We start from the raw sequence: 25,491 nt of genomic DNA, 5'->3' as shown, positions 1-25,491 counted from the left end.
TCTAAGAGAGAAGTAGAAGATTTCACTACACAGAAAAGGAGGAGCTGATGTGAAGATGGAGCAGCAGAGATCTGAAGATGCTAACACGCTGTCCGGAATGGAGGAAGGAACCATGAGCCGTGGAATGCAAGGAATGCAGCTCTGGAAGCTAGGAAGGGCAAGAATGGATTCTCAACATCTTGGCTTTGGCCCAGTGGAAGCCATTTCAGACTTCTGACCTCCAGAACTATAAGAGAATAAATGTGTATCTCTTAAGCTCCCAAGTATGTGGTTATTTGCTACAGCATCCACAAAGAATTAACACACATCACTCCCTCACCACCCCCAGGGGTGAATACCCTTCCTCTGTGCACCCATCCCATCTACTGCATTGTGCTGGTAGCAGTAATACATTTCTGGTTTCCTCATTGGGTCGCGTGGTCCTGGAAGACAGGGACCACGTCTTTCTGTCCCTGGCACTATCCAGTGCTTGGGACATAGAATCACCTCATAAATATTTATTGAGTTGAATTTCTCCACAGTGTGAAAAGCAGAGCAAGGGAAATGTTGGGGGGTGAGAGAGGAAGGGGGAGTCTGCTCTCAGTTCAAGAGGTTACTCTTCCTTTGATCTCAGTTTTCATTGTTCTAGGATGGGAGAACCCCACACAGCAGAACAGGTTGTGCAGAAAGCAGAACACTCGGATTAAAATCAACCTGGGTGTTGGACCTCTCCAATGGAAAGACTGTCCCAGAATAAGACAATTATTTAAGCGCATTCTAAAAATGTGTATGCATTGTTGGTAGAACCTTCTATGGAGAGCAATATTCTCAGGACAGTACTGGGATATCACTGATAAAGTCTGTGTCAACTGCAATTTTTCAGAAATGACAGGCACAGGCTGGAATTTTTGTGCAAATGGTAGTAAGAACTCTGATACTAGGCAGTAGCACCCTACACAGATTCACTAAGGAACACGCAGACAAGCATCAGCAGAAAATGGGAAAAGCAGGCAAAGGACTTCAGTCTGAAGGAAAAGCAGTTCTCTTGGCCATTCTTACTATGGGTTTCAGGTGGTTCCCTAGGAGAAGGAACTGGAAACTTAGGTCATCATCCCACTGCCTACGAGATATAGTTAGATATGTGGGCTTCTGCTTGTTTCTTGTGTAGTAAAAGTTATATCAATTGTTAGTACATAATTTAATATAAGAGTCAGTTATGGCCAACTTATCTTCTGTTGCCTTTATAAGTTCTAGAGTTAAAGAACTACTGAGACATTATTGAAACCTACCTTGCCTGGACGATCCTGTCTACTGGTTGCCATTAGGAATCCCGTGACCACAATGAGTAAAATCAAGTGAAGAAAACTCCCTTTCCAGAAGCTGCTTTAAGCAGGCTTGTTGCCACCTGGTGGACCACACTGTGCCAGAGTAGAGCTCAGCCGAGCTCAGCAGAGCTAGATAGTTCTCATACGTGGTATGACTCACCGATAAAAGACAAATGCGGAAATGGTGGAAAATTCTGACCCTCACAAAATGACCCAGACTGAGAAAACTCCCGTCTTACAAAAACGGAAGAGAAGGGTAACACTACGAAGCCAGACTCTGATCGCCATACCACAGCAAGAAGCAGTGCAGCAAATTGGGTGTCTGTAAGAACTCCTGTTGGCTCTTCCTCTTCCCCTGGAGGCTGTCTCTGAACATGGCACAGCCTCTCTTGCCTTCTGCCACTTCTCTAGGTAACCCACTCCAAGAAGTTCACTCCCATTAATTGGGTTAAGACCATAAAAATCCATTGCAGAAACAGAACTGACAACGATGCCCACTGCCACACAGATATTTAAAAAAAAACCAAAAACAGTTATTCAAATAGATGTGGAAAACAGGAAAAGAGTTGTGCTGATCATTTCACCAGAGTCCATGTTCCCAAACAGAAAGCCCTTACTTCAGACTTGGTAAACTCTCCAAGGTGCCTAATATGCTGTAGACACTCAACAGGAATTAAATTAACATTAAGACATCTGAGGGAAAATGCATTTTCTAGACCTAAAAGAACACAGCTGTGTTTAGGGTCTGTTGACTGTCTCAAGTGATTTTAAAAGTGTTCTGTTTTGGTAACACATCGGCAAGTTCTCTTCCCCTTCGATTTTAAACCCACGCGTACTTAAGAAAGACTGTGATTCATATGTTCCTGATTCAGTTGTGCTTGACTCATCCCAGTGTCGCTGTGTAAAAGCAATTTGAATGCCAAAAATCTAGCAAGTCTCCTAATACGAAATTTACTTTTGGTCATCCAAAATTCCAAGTTTGTTTGTTTGTAAGGAAACCTGTGGACTTGAACACATCATTGTCTTCAAGTCACAATGTGGGCAAGATGGTGACATAAGTAAAACTGCTCAAAGTTGGATCTTTGGTATTCCGATTACATGACTTTCCCAAAAGACATTGATCCTGAAATTAGACCACTGAAGGAATGATGAAACTCTTGAAAGCTGTCTTCCTGGTCCCGTTAAATTAGGTCATGCTGCTCTCATAGCAGACAGTTTCTGCCACAGCATCTCTGGTGTGGAGTAAGTCAAGAAACCAGCACACAAAGACAGAATGGACCAGAAAGTCAATGTATGTATTTAATGCATTGTTTTCCTCTGTAATCTGTGATAATCGATTGATTCCAGCTCTGAGGAATTCATTATGCTTTATTATATTCTAATTGATTAAATCAACAAAGGGATAATTACTGTTCTCCTCAGGGAGTGGGTAGTAAAAATGGTCCACATTAATTGTTTTTGATGTATAGAATAGAATTGGTATGAGAAAATGTTGATAATATATTTAATGTTAGTTTAACTTAACTAAGGGCACAAGGTCTGTTACACAAATTATAATCCATGAAGTTGAAAGGATGACGCTAATTTCAAGAAGCTAAAATTATAAAAGCACTAAAGACATGCTCAGCTGAGACTACGACATCTAATTCCTGCAAAATGAGTTAGTTGTTTACAGGAGAAAAAGTTATCTTTTTAAAAATGTCTATTGCTAGAAAGAGCACAGGGGCACAAGAAAATGGAGCTCTTTAATAAAAACCTCGGCACGCTGAACGGAAGCAGTTTAGTATTTCTCTCTAGTTCATCATCATCCTTGTCGTCCTCACCATGGTCATGTTACGTTTGTCAAGCCATTTTCTAAGCAGGTCAGTGTATACTTTCAGCAATATGACATGCTAACAACATGACATACGGAGTGGCACACTCCCATCTAAGTATAAATATGGTGAAATAAGGAAACTATGAATGAAATATATCATATATACTTTGTCTCATGTCTTTATCCAGGAGAACGCAGGTGGATCCGTTAATAGAAATGGAAGCCCTGAAAGATGAAGATGGAATTCGGAAAGCCATGCTTTACAAAAATTCAAATGATCAGTCCTTGATAAATAACACCCCGGGGTGCTGAAAGAATTTACTGGTCTGTTGCCAAACATGTAGTGATGATGTATGAGTGATCAGAGAGGTTCGCAAAGTACACGATGTAGACAAATACTGTAAGTTTTTAAGAGGAGAGAGATTCCAGAAATCCTCAAATCCTGGAAAAATCATATACCTGTTTGTTAAAGAGTCAGTTAGTAAAACTAAGAAAAGGAAGAAATGTGTTGCAGTTACTGTGGAAAATAGTATGGAGATTCCTCAAAAAATTCAAAATAGACTTACCATATGATCCAGCAATTCCAATTCTGGGTATTTATCCAAAGGGAATGAAAACAATAACTCCATAAGATATGTGCACCCCCACGTTCACTGCAGCATTGTTTACAATGGCTAAGACATAGAAACATCCTAAGTGCCTGTCGTAGATGAGTGGATAAAGAAAATGGGGTGTATATATGCGATGGAGTGTTATTCATCCACTGCAAAGAATAAAATCTTTTCATCTGCAACATGGATGGATCTTGAGGGCTTTATGCTAAATGAAATAAGTCAGACAGAGAGAAATATTGTGTGATTTCCCTCAGCTGTGGAATCTAAAAGTAGTAGTAATAATAATAACAAAAACCCCAAACTTATAAATACTAAGAACAGAGTGAGGGTTGCCAGAGGCAGGCTTGAGGATGGGCAAAATGGGTGAAGGGGTTCAAAAGGTACAAACTTCCAGTTATAAAATTAGTCCAAGAAATGTAATGTACAGCATGGTGACTGCAGTTAATACTATATTGTGTATTTGACAGTTGGATTGTAACTATGTGTGGTGTTGGGTATTAACTAGACTAATCGTGGTGATTGTTTTGCAATATGTATATACAAGGTCTGTCCAGAAAGTATCCAACCGTGTAATGTGGAAAATAGAGACATTTACTGAACAAGATACAAGATACAAGAAACATTGTACATAGGACAATGACGCCTCAGTCCCCTGAGCACCTTGGGACCTCACACAGTTCCAATTGCCATCATCTGCCCCACTGTATTTTCCTGAATCTCATCAGTGGTCTGGAATCTCTTCCCTTTCAAAGGTGATTTTAATTTTAGTAAAAGCCAAAAATCAAAGGATGCCAAATCTAGGCTGTTGGGGGACTGAGTCACATGAGTGATTTGATGCTTTGCCAAAAAACAGCCCAAAATGTGATACATGAGCAGGCACATTGATGAAGCTGTCAGTCACCAGTTGCCCATAGCTGTGGCCTTCTGAATCATCCGAACAGTTTCCACAGAAGAATGTTCAACCTTAATGCAAAATTTGATACAGATTTGTTGCTCTACTCACTCAGTCTTTTGAATGTGATGGCCACACAGTACACGTGCTCACTCAATGGTGTCTACTGCCCCCACTGGCTAGTACAGTGAAGTTGTCACTGTTCACACACACACACATTACAGCCCACTCTCCTTGGCTGCCAGGTTACATCAATGTCGAGCAAACCGTTCTTGTTATATTAGCAATGGCTGGGCTTTTTCCAGACACACCTCATACATCAAATCATGTGGTACACCTGAAATGAATATAATGTTGTTTGTCAATCACATCTCAATTTTTAAAAAAAGAGGAAGGGGTGAGCACAACGTTGTAGATAGCACAGATGGGAAAGAATTGTCATCTTATTTTATTTATCTATTTTTGCCATATGGCAGAATTTTGTGGTTTTATTAACACAAATACAATGTACACACAAGATGTCTATTCATTTTCTCCACTGCTCAGGCTGACATTAGAATTGGTGACGCTGATGGCCAGCTAGGCTGCTCTGTCCATGATGGCTTTGCAGTTCTTCGAGGAGACACTGTGAACAGTCTTCAGCACAGTGAGTTTTGTTACACAGCAGCAGCGCTTCAAACTCCTTAATGCTGTAGACCAGGAACTCCCAAAAGCCACAGGGCAGCGTGTGCTTTGTGTTCTTGTTGCTCCCCGAACCAATGTTGGGCCTCAAGATCTGGCCCTTGAATCTTCTGCACATACTATTTTCGATGCTTCTGCGTTTCCACCAGCCATCCTTTGACATACCAGTTTGGCTGGTGCTGGATGAACTTCTTGGTCCTCTTTTTGAACACCTTAAGTTTCACAAGGGGTCCAAGGGAAACCATGATGCCAAGTAGGAGATGGCTGCCATCTCTGTAGGCAGAGCTGAGGAAGACATCACCTCATTTTGTGACAGAATCATGTTCCCCCCCAAGAGTGTGGACTAACAATGAATATGAACAGATATGAACGGGAAGTGTTTCATATGGTTTTGAAAACAATTGCAAAAGTGAGAGAAATGGACAGGATCACTGCCCAGGGTAGACATCAGTAGGAGTCTATGGTGACAAGAGGCGTGCAGAGCAAGGGACTATTCACCTGCCATTCAGCGCTCAGCACGGGTCTTGGTTACTACTTATCACTGGAGAGGCCTTACTTTAGAAGCACTGACAAACTTGTAGTCATCCACAGGAGACACAGAACGGCATGAGGGAAATCTGCAAGTGTTTGAAGGTTTCACACGGAAAAGGGATTGAATTTACCCTACAGAAGTCCAGAAGGCAGGCAGAAAACAACAGCCTAAAGGTGTGATAAAAGCCAACAGCATTTCTTGAGAGTTTACTGTATACTAGACACCATGTTAATTATATTTACCATTTCATCAAATGCTCCAAAAACTGATCAAGTGTCTGTTTTTATGGCCCCCATTTCACAGATGAGAAAAATGAGGAATGGAGAGGTTAAACAGTTTAACCTCTAGTTATCACAAGTGGTGAATGACAGAACCACAGTGTGAAGGGAGAAACTGAGCCCGAAGTCCACCTGCTCATGTGGAAGAGCTGTGAGCTATCATAACCCTTTTATTGTGAATGATTGGTCATCACAGGGAGTGTTCAACAGAGGCTGCCTGGCAGCCCTGCAAACCAGGGTGACTTGGAGGTACCTCTTTCCTCCACAGGGGCTTTGATGTGCATTATCTCTGGGCCTGTGTTTCCAACTCTGAGAATTACACATTTAAAAGTCTGAAAGAACGTGTTCCCAGATGTTACCAGTAGTTGACATTGATTGTTAGACGTATAGACTATTTTTATTTATACTTTTCTGTGCTTGATACATTTTCTTACAGTGAGCATGTATTATTGATAGAATCAGAAAGGAACACTTGAGCTCTTTCCTACTAAGGAAAGAAAAAGGATCTGTGGATTTGTAAACAAAAATGTGAACAAATGATTTCTATATGGATCAAAAGTATTAAATAGGCTTTACATTCTTTAGGAAATTTAAAAAAAAGTTTCCCAGAATATGATTATTTTTCCTGAAAAACTTAAAGCTCTTATACAATTTTCCCTTTACACTGAATAAAAAGAAGTCATTTATTAAAGAAGCAGAGCTCACGGGGTATCATATGAAAATAGTTTTATTCTTCTCCATTCCCTCCCCACACCACCTGCTCACACCCATTCTGGGGGTTATTCGTGGGTCCTTCAGGCCCCTCGGCATCCCACTGGGCATTTCTCAACACTAGTTCTTTTACATTCATGGAAAACTACCTCCTCGGACTGTGATTCTGGGAGAACAGTTCCAGTCTCCTACTGCTGAGATTCCCTGGCCCCTGCGGGCCACATAGTCTGGTGGGGCGTAAAGACAGTCCCAGCAAGGCCCGAGGTAGTCCACGCCTGGCCCGTAGGAAACGCTCCTCTTTGATCCACCACTAGAGGGCGCACAGTGACTCCCCAAACTCCGCTCCCACGCCCTTGGCTCCCAACACACACACACCCCACCCTCCTGCCTGCCGGCAGTTTCAACCCCGGAATTGCTTGTAGATTACCATTTTTGAAGTACACATCAGACACCATCTGCATGGGACAATTATCAAGCTTCCCACAGGCAGAGGGCCATTCACAGACCATCCATCACACCCTCCTGAGAAATCTTTAATCTCCAAGTGCAACTACCGTATCTTGCCTAGTATAATGAGCACTTTTTTCCCCCCAAATGTTTGAGGGAAAAATAAGGATGAACATTGTACGTGGGTATAATGATTACATACCATGGATAGAAAAACACTGATTCTAAATAATCTGCTTTGCGAGTTCTGGCTGGATGGCCTAGTACCCACTTCATTCTGGGAAGTGGAATATGTTATCACCCTTCTTCTATGGGTCTCTGTAAAGACAAAGACTGAACATGAACTGTTATTTGAAGACCCACATACACGGAATCTTAGTGGTATTTTGTCATTACACTTGTGGAAAGAGGGAAAGGAAGGAGGGAGGGAAAGATGAAAAATGGAAAGCATTTTACATTTTCTTGAGCATCTATTATGTACCTGTGGTTATGTGAAGTCCTTTGAAATACACATATTTTGCTGTTACTATCCTAGAACTTACAAGTGGGTTTACAATAGAAGCTCATGGAGGCGACAAAACTTGCACAGATACACAGGTCAGAAGCGATGGGGTCCTGGGTCCAGCTGACTCTAACTGCACTGCTTTTTTAAAAACATACATGTACTTTCATGAGTATATCCTGATCCATTACTGCTGTATGTGCTGAATGAATAGCCCGTATTTTTAAAATAAATAAAAGACCAGAATATTATTTGAATTTTTTTAACCTGGGAGAAGGGAGACTCCTTTTAAAAATGAAAAGCTAGACGAACCATTGCTCACTTCCATCCTGCTGCTGGAGGCCCGAGCCCTGGTTGTCTGTGTGAGGTGGTGTTCCTCCAAGACCGTCTGCAACGGAGGCACCTAGAACTTGTCACAGATGCAGATTCCCAAACTGAACCTTGTATTAGCTTCCTGCTGCTCTGGTAACAAAGTACTACAAGCCTACTGATTTAAAACAACACAAATTTATTGTTTGATAGAGGTCTCCAGTCTAAAATGAGTAAGGCAAGGTACACGCCTTCTGGACGGTCTAGGGCAGGATCGGTTTTCTCGCCTTTTCCAGCTTCGAGAAGCTGCTGACATTTGCTTGTTCGTGGCTGCCTCACTCAGACCTTGGCTTCTGTCCTCACATCTCTGATTCTGAAACTCTTGTGTCTGCCTTTCACTTATAAGGACCCTTGTGAGTACATTGGGCCCATCAGGCAGTTCAGGATAATCTTCTCATCTCAAGAGCTTCAACTTAATCACACCTGCAAAATTTTTTTTGTCATGTTAGGAAACATATTCACAGTTTTGGGGGGTTAGCATGTGAACATCTCAGAGAGGCCATTAGTTTGCCTACCAGGAGGCCCTAAGAATTCCTGTTGAGAAGTTTGATGTGGGGCCTGGGAAACTTCTACTTCACAAGCTTCCTCATCATTGTCACACCGAAGTTTGGGACCATTGCCATGAGTGAATGCATGCCCTCTTTTTAAAGGCTGGCATCCTAGGAGATCTAATATCTCCCCCAATAATCTATTTTAAATCTAAGTGTGTTCCATCGGGTTAACAATGAAAGGAATTTAAAGTATGCCCTTTGCCCTAACCCAGTGTTCTGATGTCAGATTATTTGGCAGTAGTTTTTAAACCTCTTCTTATTTTGTTTCCAACACCCTAAGCAGTTCACCTTTCTTTTCTTACTTGACCTTCTAATATTTATTTTATTTTCTCCTTACCAATATTTTTTGTAATATGGGATACCCAAACAGCCAGCTCTAAGCACTGAACACAGGATTCCTTACTAAGATTTCACAACAGACTTTAATTATTTACGATAGTGTGGTTAAGAGTATCAACTTTATAGTCAAATAGCCTTGGTTCTGATGCCAGAAACGCCACTTCCTAGCCATCTAACCCTGGGTAAGTTACCTAACCTTGCTGCGTCTAAATTTTCTCGCCTGTAAAACGAGATGCTAGTAGTCCCTGTCTATAAGAGTGCTGTGAGGATTAAATGGTTATTACACGGGCAGTGCTTAGGCTGGCATCTACTATACGGCATGGACTCAATGAATGTTAGCTGCTGATATTCTTTAATAATGTTGTTCACCATATTTGCATTTGGTTGTGTATCACTGCTGCACCTTAGGGGTTAGTAGACACTCCCAATTTTTGTCTTCATCAATAGTCAAGGAGGGAGAATAAATAGTGCAGGTCGCCTGTGGTTGTTGCTGGGGCTACTTTGTTTTCTCTGTAGACTCTATTTGTGTTACAAGGCACATACGTGCTCAGCAGGAATGAATGAAGTGGCCCTAAGGACTTGGGAGAACAGGGTGTGGTCCTGTAGGGAAGAACTGTTTTGCAGAAAGGAGGAGGGGGGTGGGTGAGACATTGGTCACTCTCAGTTGAAGGTTAGAGGTCAGAGTTATTGACATCCTGTCAGAGCAGTGGGCAAGAGGGACCCTCAAGGACAGGGTTGTATCTGTTGGTGTCCTGGCAGGAAAGAGAAGGCACATTCAAGCTGGGATAATATTAGAAGCATTTAATAAAGACATGTGGGAGAAGAAAATTTCTTCTGCTTCTCTAGGTTTTTCTCTCTGATCTCATGTTTAGATCAGCAAGCGGAAATAACCAAATTTCATTACATGTGGGCACGCAATAGCCCCACCTACACGAGAGATTCAGAGATGGAGGGAAATGAGGTGTATGTGATATTCGGAGCTAAGGGTGGGACAAAAAAGGGCATTGCAGCACAGTTAAGAAGAGCAGATGTTCAGTAATTAGAAGTTTGTCCTGTCCGGTAATAGCTCACAAAAAAGTTATTTCTGGTGATAACTCTTATTATGGGCAAGACCCCACATTTAAATTCTTTAAAGGAAAAGTACATGTTCTTCCTGAGCCTGTAGGGTGTCAGCTGCCAAAATAACCTAATGCCAAAGTAGCACATCTTGGGGAAGCCAGTTCCGAACCACTTCGGGGACAAAAGTGGCAAGGAATGGGCTGTCCATGGACCAGTGACAGCAGGGGTACCATTACTGTCATTCGGTGGATTGGACATGGGGAGGGAGTCGACAGAGCCGGCCACCTGCACAGAGCCAGGGAGAGAATGGGGTGTGGTCTGCCCTGGGCCACTTCGAGGGAGGAAGTGGGGTGAGAACGTTCTCCTCCATCTGTTCTCCTGCCGGGGTTCTTTGTTGGTAAAACCTAGCTGGAAGCCCGAGGTACACTGTCCACAGGTCAGCCGGGTGGAGCTCAGAGCAGGGCTGAGAAGGGTCGAGGTTGGTTCTGGAGGGTAGTGCGAAAGATCCCCAGGACAAGGAGCATCCTCACTCCCTGAGAAAGGTGCTGCTGCCACAGAGAGGTGGAGGAGGAATGCCGATCCGTGGGGTAGGGAGGGAATGGGAGCCTAGCCAGGTGGCACATTCCAGGTGGACCATTGAACAGATTAGCAGGTGGGGAAGTGCAGAGCCCTGCAAATAAGCCCCCAGTGGGACAACTGACAGGACTTGTGTGAGCTCGCCAGGCTGCAGGCAGGGCCTCGTCTGGGGCAGCACCTTCCCTGACGCAGGGCGTGGCCTCGGGAGCACTGAGTTCTGTCACAGGTCCATAGGCTGTATTTCATCACATTAGGAAAAGAACTTTGCTGACAAGCAAGAGTGCTTAGAAGTGAGAAGCTCTGAAATGCCCCATGGAGGGTGTTTCCTGGGTGTCCAAGCAGAAGCTGGGGCCTGGGCCTGGGTCTTGGGTGCAACAGACCTGGCACCTGGGACAAGAGCTGCGCTGCTTTAGTACATTGTACTCAGAGGTCTAGAATGCCTTGAGGAAAGAAACATTATTCTTAGGAGCTTAAAGATTCTAAATGTGTAGACTGGAAGCAAAAATGCCAAGGAAAAGGGGGTGTGGTGTGGGGAGGGGGTTGTGGGTGACAGGGATGAAGAGGGTTAAAAAGTACAAACTGCCAGCTGTGAAATAAGTAAGCCCTGGAAGCATAATATACAGCATGAAGACTATGGCTAAAAATACTCTATTGCAGATTTAAAAGTTGCTAAGAGAATGGATCTTAAGTTCTCATCATGAGAAAAAAAATTCGTATGGTGGTCACTTTGCAGTACAAACAAAATACTGAATCATTCTGTTGTACACCTGAAACTGATACAATGTTACCTGTCAGTTATATCTAAATTTTAAAAACATAGCAAGAAAGAAAACGGAAGGAGCAAGGCCTTGGCCAGGGAGCTCAGTTGGTTGGGGTATTGTCCTGATAGGCCCAGGTTGTGGGTTTGATCCCCAGTCAGGGCACGTACAAGAAGCAACCAATGAGTGCATGAATAAATGGAACAACAAATCAATAATTAATGTTTCTCTCATTTTCTCTCTCCCCTCTTTCCCTCTCTCTCTAAAATTAATTTAAATTTTTTTTAAAAGAACAGAGCAATTTGGGAATCTAGGTGGTACACACAATTGTTAGCACCACAAACCTGTAGAACAGTAATGTCAAGAAGTAAAAGAATACTCAATGCCAGGAAACACTTTGAACTTCACATCCTGCCTCTTTTACCTCCCACCCGGCAACCAGAGTAGCATTTAGAAACTATAAATCTGAATGTGTCACCCATCTGCTTTGAACCCCTCAGTCGGTAACTTCCCTGGAGACTTGCATAAACCCAAACTCCTTGCTCTACCTAAGGTTCCTGCAGGGTCTCTCCCACACTTGCGTCTCGCTCCATACCTCCTGCATACTCGTTGTCACTCACTCTCATACATCACGATTGACCCCCCCTTTCCCAAAAGTGCACGTTCTTGAGAGCTCCTGCGGCTCTCCTGCCTGGACTGCTGCTCTGTGTCCTTCACTACCCTTTCCTGGACAGTGAGCGGGACTGGAGCCTTTCCTGGCCACTGGCTCTAAAGTAGGTTGACCTCTGTCTCTGCTCCCTATTTGCTTCCTTCATGGGACTTAAATCAATTTGTAGGGTTATTGTTGGGGTTTATTTGCTTGTTTATTTCCTTCTTACTCAAAGAATATAAACTCTGACAACTCAGGGTTGAGTTCTGTTTTGTTTTTCTTTGAATCTCTGGTCCTTGTGTCTGGCATGGGTGGGTGAGCAGATGGATGGATGGACAGGCAGGTGAATGGCCAACTTTTCCAAAATGTAGTCTTTGTTTTCTATGCTTTTACTAGAAAACTGTATCATACATGCAATTTTGGTGGGGGCGGGGGTTGCTCTGCTGAACTTTCTTGGCACTTCACAGCTGGAGAGAACCAAAAAAGCGGTTACAGACAAAGCAGCAGGTTATTGGACACAGAGAAGAGGTTACCTTTATTTGTCCCTGAATAATGATTCCAGAAATAACAGTTCTTATTGACTTTAAAAATGCAAGTTTTGCTTCACAAACACTAAAAAGATCAAAAGCCTAACTTCATCGTATGAGAGATTACAAACAACTGTGTCTCTCCTTGATGCCTACAAATGACAAAAGAATTTGAGGCTTATAGAAATTCTGCCTAGTGCTTTTATATAAACAGAATTTTCCTCCTTTGAAAAGAAAAAGAAAAAAAATTCCAGGCAAATCTGGAAAATCTGTTTTTGTCTAAAACCTCTTAGAGCACTTTCTCAAGGATTTATGATGTCTGAGAAATTTTATACCTTGAGACACTGAAAGCCAAGATGGACAAAAATTTGAAGGAGTAGTTGGAAAGAATTCTACCTCCATATACCATTCATCTCCAAATTTGTTCTTTAATCTGGGTCTAGGAAAATATGCAAGGGAGAGAAGCCTTTTTCCTTTTCGTTCTTTCTTTCTTTTTTTTTACCTGACTATAGCATTAATAGCAGGGTGTTCTTAAAGAGGGAAAAAGGCTGATAGCAAAGCCACAAAACTGGTCAGGGAACGTGAACAAGCAACACACTTTGACAGGGGCGAAACCGGATGTGGCCAGGCCAGGAGAGTGTGCGTGGTGCATGCGATTATCTGGGGTTTGGATCCTTAAACATCTGAGTTCAAGCCCAGGTACTGCCACTCACCTATTAGAAAGGCTTATTCCTTGGTTTCTCCGAGTCTCAGTTTTGTGATGTGTAAAACTGGAAGGATAATAAGACATACTTTTAATACTGCCATTGTGAAGATTAAGTAAACACCAGTGTGCATAAAATCCTTAGGATAGTGTATCTATCAGGTACCCCTTAGCACTCAGTAAGTGCTGAGTAGACATTAACTGCGAGTGTCAGCTCTGTGGAGAAGCAAAATAACGAGAGCCACATTTGTAATTGAAACATTTCCTAGTAATTACATTAAAAATTAAGCAGATAAAGTCAATTTTAATAATATATTTTATTTAATCAATATATCAAAATATCATCCCTTTAATGTGTAATCAGCATAGATTAATAAGCAAGGTATTTTACATTCCTTTTTGTATGCTAAGTCTTTGAAATCCAGTGAATATTTTCCACTTACAGCCCAGCTCAGTCCAGACTGGCCACCTTTCAAAGGCATAACAGCCAGCTGTGGCTATTATGCAGTAGCTAATGCACGTGGCTATTGCATGGGACAGTGCAGGACTGACTTCAGTCCTTGATCCCCATGCAGTGACCTCTCACTGCACAAAACTCCTTTCTGACAGTGACAGATTCCAGGTTCCAGCTGGAAAATCTCCTCACCCCCTGCTGCTAATCCAGTTTCGCAGGGAAGCAGCAGACGGACACTGCTGAATGTGAGGGTGAGGTGATTTTCTTCGGTTTGACTCATCCTTCCCAAGCCCCACACCCCGCTCCCTGGAAACTTTCGGGTCGATGCTGTTTTCTGAAATCTGTTGGTCTTAGAGGATTTTGTTACCACTCAAAAGCATTAGAGTGTTCTGTTTGTTTACTCAAGAATCTTTCTAGAATTCAGAGGCTGAATTATATTGCCAGGTACCAAGATAAAAGGCCTCCACACTTCCTTCTTCAAGTTTACTATGATCTCATTTGAAAGATGATTCAAAAAAAAGGGGGAAAAAGTTTTTTCCCCTCAAAAAAGATTTTTCCCTTTTGTTGCCATAAATTTGGGGGGGGCCAGCAGATGGCAGCCTAATACTTTGTACAATAAGTTTCGGCAACTGGACCCAAGGAACAATAGCTGAATATAGCAGTTCTGTAAGTGTGCTTTTGCTGGGAGTCTATGAGATAATTACAGGATTGTAGTAATGACATCACAGTTAAGGCAGAGGTAGATATTCCAGTATAAATAAAAGTCTTCTCTGTCTTCAGTTACTTAAGATCTTTTTTTAAAAGATAATCTTACTTTTGTGGAAATGTATTTGACATATAACATTGAGTAAATTTAAGGCATACATTTTAATTTGATACATTTATGTATTATAATATCATTGCCACTGTAGCAATAATTAGCACCTTTACCATGTTACATAATTATACCTTTTAAAAAAATCCTCACCCCAGGACATTTTATCTTTGTTTTTAGAGAGAAAGGGAGAGAGACAGACGGACAGGCAGAGAGAAACATTGATGTGAGAAAGAAACATTGATTGGTTGCATCTTGTAGGCTTCCCTACCGGGGATCAAATCCACAACCTAGGCTGTGCCTTGACTAGAAATTGAACCTGCAAACTTTCGGGGTACAGGATGATGCTCCAACCAGCTGAGCCACACCAACCAGGGCTATATCTTCTTTTTTGCAGTTGGAATAATTAAGTTCTAGTGTCTTAGTAAGTCTGATGGTCATTATCCAATGTCATTGTTTTTTTCACTATACTGTACGTTAGATCTCTGGGGCTTATTTACTACTCATTGTAAGTTTGTGCCTTCAAACAACATCTGACCTGTCTTCCCTCACTCCTGCCCTGTGGTAACTGCCATTTTACTCTGTTTGTATGAGTTTGTTTGTTCATTTGTTTTTTAATAATAGATTCAACATATAAGTGATACTGCATAGTACTTTGTTTTTCTCTGACTTCTCTCACTTAGCATATATGCCCAAGGTCCATTTATGTTTCAAAAAAAATGGCAGGATGTCCTCCTTTCTTGCAGCTAAGTAATATTTCACTATATGTATGTGTGTGTGTGTGTGTGTATGATATATATGTGTATCACATCTTCTTTGTCCACTCATCCACTGTTGGACAGTTAAGTTGTTTATATATCTTGGCTATTGTGAATAATGCTTCAATGAACTTGGGAGAGCAGATAAGTCTTTGCAATTCTGCTTTTATTTTCTTTGAGGACATATCAGAAGTAGAATTGCTGGATCACATGGTAATTCTATTTTTAATTTTTTGAGGACCTTCCATATTGTTTTCTCTAGTAGTTGAACTGATTACATTCTCACCAACTGTGTACAAGGAGTTTGGACTGCTCTTTGGCTTATTTTTCACATTTATTTTTTCAGCTTAAAAGACTGTTCACATCATTTGAATCATAGAATTCAAACTTGCACGGAATAAATGGAATAATGTGTATTTCCAGTTAGTAATAAACACTCGTTTGTTTCTCCTCTTTCTTACACATCATTAGCTCTATAAAAAACTTGTAGATAGAGTGTTACTGAAGAACAATTTGCTTTGCTAAATCTGAAACTTAGTTGAGTAACATTCACATTAGGCAAGGTTTTGAATTCCATGCATTTTCCATAATTAATTAACTTTGCGGAGTGTGTGGCTTCTTAAAAGATGAATGAGAATTAAAACTACCAAATATCAAAGATTAATATTTGATTACATAGTTAAGTAAAACCCTTGAAATAATTACTTTTGTGAATTATGTTTTCCTCCCAGAAAACACTGGCTAATGCCTTTTTTTCCTTTCGAAGATTTCACTTATTTATTTTTAGAGAGAAGGGAAGGAAGGGGAAAGGGAGGGGGAAGGAAAGGAAATGGAGAGGGACAGGAACATCAATGTGTGAGAAAAACATTGATCCACTGCCTCTCCCACAGCCCCACCTGGAACCGGCCCCTGCACCCTAGGCATGTGCCCTGACCCGGAATTGAACCCGCGGCCTTTAGGTTTTCAGGGAGGGGTGGGGGGACGAAGACTCAACCCACTGAGCACACCAGTCAGGAGGGCTGGGTAGGATCCAAGTTGAATCTGGCCAGAGCTGTGCAGAATACCAGGTCCCCTATTCTGTCAGGGAGACATGCAGAACAGAGGGAAACGAAAAGCAGGACCCACACACATGCTAAGCTAAGTGCTCCAGGAGCATCGTCAATCACTCCCTGCTCCCAGACCTCTGACTCTGAAGGCTCTCAGGTGCGGCAGCCCTCAGGAGCGCAGACTTACAGACAGCAGACGGGCAGCAGACACTGGCCACTGGTAAGCAGGAGCTGGTTCCCAACCATTCCACAAGCTGGCCAAGAGCAGTTCACGTCTCTCCGGATTCTCTTGGGACATGGGAGGGGCATGAAGCTGGAAAAGAGCAAGGTAGAGGAAAGAAATGGTGCAGATTGGGTAATGGGATACATACAGGGAAACAAACGGAGGAAGAAGAGGCTGCAGAAAAGGTTAGGGCCAGAGTGTGGGCACATCTAACGCCAGATTAAAGCGTTTGAGCTGAATTCCATGAGTAACAGGAGGACAGAAAACCACTGAATAGGGAAGGAATATAGACAAAACATTGTATCAAAAAGACTAATCTGGCCTGTAGGAATCAAATAAGAGTCAATATGTCAGAGGGAGGTAATAGTAGCTAGAACCTGGGTGGTGAAACGCAGTGGAAGATTTAGATGTAGAAGAGATGTATAAGTTATTTTTTTGTTGAGGAGAAGGAAGTATGCTGCCATTTTATTTTCCGGGTTTCACTGTTTCTAAAAATGAAATACAAAATGTGTTATATATGAATTACATATTGCATAGTATGTACTTTTCATTCTAAACATTATAACAGGAAATCTGGAAAATACAAAAAGTAGAGTTTATTTTCATAAACTTGCTTCCAGTCTTTCCTGTACCCAGGATAATCACTACTGACATCTTCATATAATTTCTTTCAGTCTTTTTTCTGTACCTAAATATTTAGGTTGATTGTTTTACATAGTAATGATTACGTTATGCGTACAGCTTTATATTGGTTTTTCATTCGTTGTCCTGTGAGAAGTGGCATAGTAGAGTGGTTAAAAGTACGGATCCCAAAACAGGCTGTCTGGGTTCAAGTTCCAAAATCTGCCATTTACTAGCTGTGTGACCTTGACCTCTCTGTATCTCAGGTTCCATAGCTATAAAATGGTGGTAAGAGTAGTAACAACCCATAGAGTTAAGAGGATGAAATGATTAGTATATGGCAATCTCTTAGCATCTGATTATAAGTAGAATGTGCTACTAGGTACTTCACTGTTATTATAAACATGTGTGAGATATTTTGAGAATTTTTCCTCAGAATGGAAAGTTGGGAAATTCACAATGACTAGTGATGTTATTAACATTTGTAGGGAAGCAGGAAGTACAGTTTGGGAGATGGCAAGGAATATATGCGATTTTAATGGTGTTGAGTTGGAGTGACAGGCAACAGAATGGTGAAAATATCTGGGAGGGCTTGGAGATACAATAGAGAAGTTCAAAAGAGAAGTTATAACCAGATATATGAATTTGGAAAACATCTTTCTAGAGGCGACAGTTAATATCTTCAGAAAAAAATGAGATCAGTAAAGGAGAGAAAGAATGTTGAGGACAAAACTTTGCAGAATACTCACATTCCAAGGATGAAAGAAGGGCTTGAATCTCTCTGATTTGACTTCCTCATCTCCACTCCAGCCTCTGCTGTGTCCACAACGCTGACCCAAAAGACCTCTAAGTTGTCCATCTCTGGCCTTTGTGCCTTCGGCAGCCTCTGGCACTTGAGTGGGCCCAGCACCACAGCCTTTTCCCAGCTGGGCAATGGCTACCAGTTCAGCCTAGGCGCCAGCATGAATTTGGCTGGGGGTTGGGTGGGGCTGGGAATATAGGAAGCATCCTAGCCATCCAAATGAACCAGAGCCTGCTCAGCCCCCTGAAGCTGGAGGTGGACCCCAACATCCAGGCTGCACAACCCAGAGAAGGAGCGGATCAAGAGCCTCAACAAGTTTGCTTCCTTTGGCCATTGAATGCAGAGCCTGGAACAGCAGAATAAAATTCTGGAGACCAAGCACAATTTTCTGCAGCAACAGATGACTTGCAGTAACACAGACAGCATGTTCAAGAGCTACATCAACAACCTTCTGCCCTGGCTGGTGTGGCTCAGTGGATTGAGCGCTGGCCTGTGAAGCATAGGGTCGCCGGTTCGATTCCCAGTCAGGGCACATGCCTGGGTTGCAAGCCAGGTCCCCAGTAGGGGACACATCATAGGCAGCCACACATTGATGTTTCTCTCCCTCTCTTTCTCCTTCCCTTCCCCTCTCTCTAAAAATAAATAAATTAATTAAAAAAACAACAACAACCTTCTGTGGCAGCTGGACATGTTGGCCCAGGAGGAACTGAGGCTGCAGGTGGAGTTTGGCATCATGCAGGAGCTGGTGCAGGGCTTGAAGAATAAGTATGAGGATGAGATAAACAAGTGCACAGAGATGAACAATTAATTTGTCCTCATCAAGAAGGATGTGGATGACACATGAACAGGGTAGAGCTGGAGTCCAGCCTGGAAGGGCTGACTGATGAGATCAACTCCTGCAGGCAGCTGTATAAAGAGGAGTCCCAGATCTCTGGCAAGTCTGTAGTGCTGTCCATAAACAACAACCGCTCCCTAGACCTGGATGGCATCATCGCCAAGGTCAAGGGCCAGTACGAGGAGATGGCCAGGCTGAGGCTGAGACCATCAGCCTTGGTTTGTAGCAAACCAAGTCTGAGGAGCTGCAGATATTGACTGGCCTGTATCACACAATGATGGAGATTTCTGAGATGAACCAGAACATCACTGATTCCAGGCTGAAACTAAGGGCCTCGAAGTCCGGAGAGCTTCCCTGGAGGCCACCATTGCTGATGCTGAGCAACATGGAGAGCTGGCCCTCAAGGATGCTCGGACCAACATGGTTGCATTGAAAGCTGCTCTGAGAACCACCAAGCAGGACATGGTCCTGCAAATGCATGAGTACAGGAGCTCATGAACATCAAGCTGGGCCTGGATGTGAAGACTGCCACCCACCACAAGCTGCTGGAGTCTGGGATGCAGAATATGAGTATCTGTACTGAGACTACCTATGGCTACACAGATGGGCTCAGTCTGGCTCATGGAAACCTCAATGATGGCCTGGGCTTCCAGGCCAATGTGGACTTTGGCTTCTCCAGCCCCACCAGCACCAGCTCCTCTAAGACAGTGGTTGTTTAGAAGATTGAGACCCATGATGGGAAACCAATGTCTGAGCCACCTGTTGTCCTGCCCAGTGAGTGACTACCGCGGTCCCTCCTGTCCTCTGAGCCTGTGGGAAAGGAGCTGTGCAGGGGAGCAGCAGGCACAGGAGACCTGCCTGAGGCTCAGCCCCAGTCCTCAGGTCACCCTTGGGGTGGGGAAGTTTACTGGCCAGGGCACTGCCTCTTACCCGTGCCCCTTGCTAAAAGCAAAATCAAGTGGTTTTCCCCCCAAAATAAAGACTCTGTTTTGGATGTCAGAGGTGGCTCTAACAACCCTAAAGAGAAGGAAATGAAACTGGGAAAATGATAAGAAAAGGTAAAAAACTGGAAAAGAAAAGAAGAAAGCTAGGAGAAATAAAGTAGTGTAAGATGATGTTTTGTCATAGAAATCAAGTTTTCCTTCAAGTGGCCAAGTCCCGTGATGGGGCAGCGTAACCAAGAGGGGGTTCTCTGAGTGCTAGGCATGCAGTGGGCAGGAGCCCCTCCTTTAACACGACTGTCCACGCCAGGATAGGTCCTGAAAAGGGAGCAACTAGGGAGCAGTCTGCCTGGCTCTGTTTCCTCTAAGCTTCCCTTCTACTCACAGTCCCTAAATCCTATTCTTCTCTGCTTCTGCTTCCCTGGAGCTCTGCTAAGCCTTCTGCTGACTAAGGTTTTCCCCACTCAGTAGGAGAACCGTAAGAGCTGACCCCTTAGGGCCTAGTTGGTTAAACACAATCCTGGAGGTGGGGAGAAATGAAGGCTTCCTTCTTACTACAAAGTTCTATTTTGCAGGTCAAAAAGTGATTATGCCTCTCTTTTAAGAATTGCTACCATTCTCGTGATAAGAACCCTAATCTTTCAAGATTACAGACACCTCAGAACAAGGAGGGCAAAGGTCTGTGTACTGAGCAGAAGAAAAAGAAAGCATGTTCATCTCGCACTAGTACCCTGCTCCTTATCCTAAAAAGGTAAAAGAAGGGGGCATAATTGGAGGTGTGAAAGGGTCTCAGAAGGTGCAAGAGAAAGGGACAGGCGCAGAGATGAAGCTTGGAAGAGAGGAACGACAATTTTTGAACCAATGCAGAAAAGAAAATACATAGCAATTTGGGAATGGAGCGGGGGCATGTGGCAGGAGTTCATGGAAGATGAGTTTGGTCAGGGGTGGGGACAAACGTGTAGGGGTAAAGTGCGTGGACGCGGGGCAGGCACTGTGCTTCCGATACCGGTTCAGCTACTTACCTGGGAGAACTTGATGTTCCTTAATCCCTGTGTATCTCAGTGTCTGCAGCTGTATACAATGTGATTTGACAATAATATTTACCAGATTGGCTTGTAATGAGGATTATGAGGATTAAAAGGATTAAAAGCACAACTATGCCTATGTGTTAATTATTTTAGATAATGAGACTAAGGTGTGTCAGATAATATTGAGAGAATCCAGCAACAGAAGGAAAGAGGCAGAAGAAAACCCATCTAGCGGTTGTTGACCAAAATTCAGGAAACCAGGCATTCAGCACCCAGGAGTCTTAGTGCCAGCTTTGTTTTTCTCCATTCCCTTCATCACCCGTGGAGGTATTATACTAATCAGCCTTCCACCACTGAAAACGAAAGTTATCGGAGAACGAGGACTTTGCCCTCTTTTGTTCATGGTGAAGACAATAATTTAATGACTAAATAACAAATTAAAAGTAATTTAACTTGCGGGGAAGTCTGTTCCGAGCTGAGCCTGAGCGCCACAAGACACAAGATGGCTAGGGAGGGGCAGGTCGAGCAGGTTTGGTGGGACCGGAAGGGCTGAGTCAGGAGGAATCTGGACGGGAAGAGCAGGGTGGATGAAAGGAAGGAGGAAGCAAGGGGCAGGAGTTCAGGCTGCAGAGATGTGAGGAGCATTCTTGAGGGTTCATGGGAGGATTTAATGGGACCCACGCCAGGAAAATACATTCCCATTTGTCCTATTTCCACTTTGCATTTCTTCTGTTGTCAATTGTTTGGAAATTACATTTGTCTAGATTAAAATACATTACATTGTTTATAGTGGTCTCTTATATAATCTATTCTATGGTGTTTCTTTTTTTCTTCTTCTTACTTTTCTTCTTTTTATTTGTGTTTTGCTGGATGGAAATTTCAGGATTAGTCTATTTTGGTGGGAAGTTTTCTTGTTAAAGAAATCCCATTTGAATGTATTTGTTCATTTAAATTATGTTCTGTTTCTAATTTGTTCATTTGTAAATCACCTGACTTTCTTCCTTCTGATCCCTTCAGGATTTTTTTCTTTTCTTCTTTTCTAAAGTCTTGAGTTGAGTGTTTAATAATTTAAAAACAAAGTGACTGTGTTTTTTCCTGACACTGGCCATTGTTTGTGGTCTCCATGGAGTGTGGGGGTCGGGGTGGGGAGGGGCGGGGAGGGGCGGAGACCAGAGGCACTGACAAGCCTCTGCTGGTTTGCATCCCAGGTGCCTGGGCTCCACAGTGGCTCACAGTGTCAATGCCACAACTACAGTGGTTTTTCTTTGCAAATCTGAATCACCTCGAAATTACTGCCTTTGTAATTTTAAAGACATCCTGGCTCTATTTTCTCACCCTCATTTACGTAACTTCACCCAAATGCTCTATCCAGTACTGTATTCCAGGCTGGTTTGCAGTTTCCCATTGATGATTTACAGACAGAATAATCTAGAATGATAAAAAGCAGAGATCCTGGACCTAAGGGATTCTGGGTTCACATCCCAGCTCAGCTATATCCTCGCTATAGGACCTTTGTTAGATTTTTCGAACCAAGCCTCAGTCTCCTTGCCTATTGAATGGGAGTAATAATAGGGAGGCAGGATAATAAGAAGCTAGAAAAATTTCCTGGCAAGTGGAACAGGGGAGTTGAGACAGTTAAACAGCTGAGCAATGTATAGCCAGATATTGGCTAGATACTACAAGATATTTTTTAGTTTTATTTATTTTTAGAGAAAGAGGAGGGAAGGAGAAAGAGAAGGAGAAAAACATTGATGTGTGAGAGAAATATGGATGGGTTGCCTCTTGCATAGCCCCAGCTGGGGACCTAGTCCGCAGCCCAGGCTTGCACCCTGACTGGGAATCCAACCGGCAACCTTTTGGTTGGGAGGCCGATGCTCAATCCACTGAGCCACACCAGCCAGGGCTGCAAGATATGTTTTTCAATTGAATTTATTGGGATGACATTGGTTCACAAAACCATACAGTTTCATGTGCGCAGCTCTACAAAAACATCATCTGCACACTGCATCGTGAGCCCATCGCTGAAAGCAAAGCATCTTTCCGGCCCGTTTATCCGCCCTTTGCCCACCTCTGCCTATCCCCACTCCCTTCCTCTCTGACTATCGCCACACTCTGGTCTCTGTCTCCTCGACAGCAGGTTTTGGACAGCTGTCAGAGGGGACAGTGATTGGAAGGCTGGAGGAAAGAAGGTGAGAGGATTGAACAGTCAGTAGGTCTTATCTTCCCGATGTGAGTACACTCATGAGTGAATGGTTCACACATTCCAGACCATGCTGGGGCAGACACCCCAGGCCCAATCCTTCTTCCGGGACATTCTTTGAGGGTGAAACTGACAAGACAGTGATCCCGACCGTTCCGTATGCTCCTTTGATCAGTCGGCATACCAAAGGATACACCTGGAAAGTTGATAAATAGTCTATTGAGATCCTTCTCTAAAATTCCCACCTCTAGCAAACAGGTAAAAACTCTTAAAACAAAGGTTCAGGCTCTCTCTTGGGCACCCCCATGCTTCTCCCTACCCCCGTTCTTTCTCAGGGTCGTATCTTTGCTTTCCTCCTCCTAAGCCGTCAGGGTCCCGACGAGACTTGCCACCAGGGGAGCAGTGGGCGACTTGCCACCAGGGGAGCAGTGGGCGGCAACAGCTCCTCCTAGGCTCACCCTCTGCACCTGTCTCCACGGGCTGCCCTTTTGCCTCTGCACCTTGTTTCCTGAGTCCACGCAGCGCCGTGGAGCTGAATTCTTCTGCCGCTGTGACTTTTTTTCTGAAGGGCCAAGGCAGCCTCACCTAAGCTCAACTCTTCCTTGTGTTTCCAAAAGGCAAGGCAGCTTCGTCTAGGCTCACTCCCGTTCGGATGATCTTGCCTTTCTACCTTAAGCCCTTCCTTTGGTTCACTGTCCCCAGCTTTACTAAAAGTACTCTTCACATCACCTGGACTTGTGTTGCGAAAACTTTCCTGCATGAAGCCAAGAGCCCACACATGATAGACTGTGCTGGGCCAGACCTGCCTCGGTCCTGGGCTCAGTCCCTTTCTGGGGACAACAGAACCCGTCTCAAAGAGCAATTGTGGGCATTAAAGGAGAGGATGCATGTCAAGGACTTATCACTATAGAAACATTAACCTCTCTAGTTTCTAACATTTGCCAAACAGCCTCCATATACAGGCGTTTAAATGTCATTAGTTCACAATGAGGAAAATAAGACATAAAGATAGTAAAAGCCATTTTCACAGTTAACAACTGATTAATTACCAGAATTTGAGATTCTCTGTCATGTGTTCATTCTATAGGGTGGGTTGGCTCTTAGCAAAAACTAAGAGATAATGTTTTGGGCGTTTTTTGCTTATAGTGTACAAACACTTCTTATATTCTCTAGTTATTTCCTAGGGTCCTTATCCTCCCACTAAAATCTCCAGATAGGTTTAACATGTTACCCCTTCTGGCAGGCATTTATATTTTCACAGTGAATTCTGAAACAATAATGAGAAAGTCTTCAAGGGCTGGAGAATGAATCTCTGAAAGAAACCTAAGGGCAGGAACAGTGATGAACAAAGGGCCTTCTCAGTGAATGAGCTTTCTTACTACATCTTGTGGTAGATGGAATTATGTCTCCCAAACATGTCCACAGCCTAGTCCCCAGAAGCTGCCATCGCAATTTAACATGGCAAAAGGGACTTGCTGGCAGGTGTGACTGAATTTAGGATCTTGAGATGGGGAGATTATCCTGGATTACCCAGGTGGTCCCAATGTAATCACAAGGGTCCCTATAAGAGGGGGATAGGAGGGTCGGAGTCAGAGGAGGAAAGGTGACCACAGAAGCAGAGGTGAGTGTGGAGGGAGGGAGGGAGGAAGACCTGAAGATGCTATGCTGCTACCTTTGAAGACGGAAGAAGGAGCTACAAGCCAACTGTGAAGGTGGCCTTCCAAAGCTGGAGAAGGCAAGGAAACTGATTCTTCCCTAGGGCCTCCGGAAGGGCAGTAACTCTGCTAACCCCTTGATGTTAGGACTTTCGAGCTCTAGAACCATAGGATAATTTATGTTGTTTTAAGCTATAACAGCAGAAGACTTGGCGTACATCTCATACTCTGTCTGTGATCCAGTTATCTTGTCTTTTCCACTAATCAGCTGTCCGGAGCGGTGTCAGAGTTCAACCATGAAACCGATGGCTTGGGAACTGTCTGATATTAGTAGGGGAAGTATCATAGTACAGGGAATAAAGTGTGGTTCTGAGCCACTGCACTGCGTTGTGCAGGTTGGGCCCAGCCCAGAGTGCCTTCCTGACTTGGCAAGTGAAAGCTGAAATCCAGGCCAGGCCTCACCTGCCAAGAAGTACACCCTACTGTGAAGTGGCGTTTTCTGAGAGGCAAAGACACCTTTCCCTAATTTGCACAAAGGTACTGGATAAACTAGCAACAGTCTTAGAAGGTTTATCCTGATTCCCTCAAGGACCAGTGGGTTGAACTCATATAAGACAGTTTGCCTCTCCAGGTTTGTTACCAGTAACTCTTTTGGATAGAAGCTATAATTATTAGGTAATTAACTTCTTTGCCGTTCATGCAAGGGAGACATCAGATGAGTGAAGTCACTCTAACTCCACCCCAGTCCCATTTGCCTTCTTGCATGTAACACATGCATATTTCATACTGCATATGCTTCTTGCCTC

At 43.3% G+C, this 25,491-nt stretch overlaps 2 pseudogenes; one reads left to right on the top strand and one right to left on the bottom strand.

Moving 5' to 3' along the window:
- Window positions 1-5,148: 5,148 nt before the first annotated feature.
- On the bottom strand, window positions 5,149-5,552 carry LOC118980593 (60S ribosomal protein L32-like; annotated as a pseudogene).
- A 12,457-nt stretch (window positions 5,553-18,009) lies between these two features.
- Window positions 18,010-23,619, top strand: LOC118980456 (keratin, type II cytoskeletal 8-like; annotated as a pseudogene).
- Window positions 23,620-25,491: the final 1,872 nt, after the last annotated feature.

Source organism: Sturnira hondurensis, unplaced genomic scaffold (genome assembly GCF_014824575.4).
Source record: "Sturnira hondurensis isolate 20B ecotype Veracruz unplaced genomic scaffold, ASM1482457v3 Scaffold0022910, whole genome shotgun sequence".
Classification (NCBI taxonomy): domain Eukaryota; kingdom Metazoa; phylum Chordata; class Mammalia; order Chiroptera; family Phyllostomidae; genus Sturnira; species Sturnira hondurensis.
This window is presented reverse-complemented; position numbering and strand designations above follow the sequence as displayed.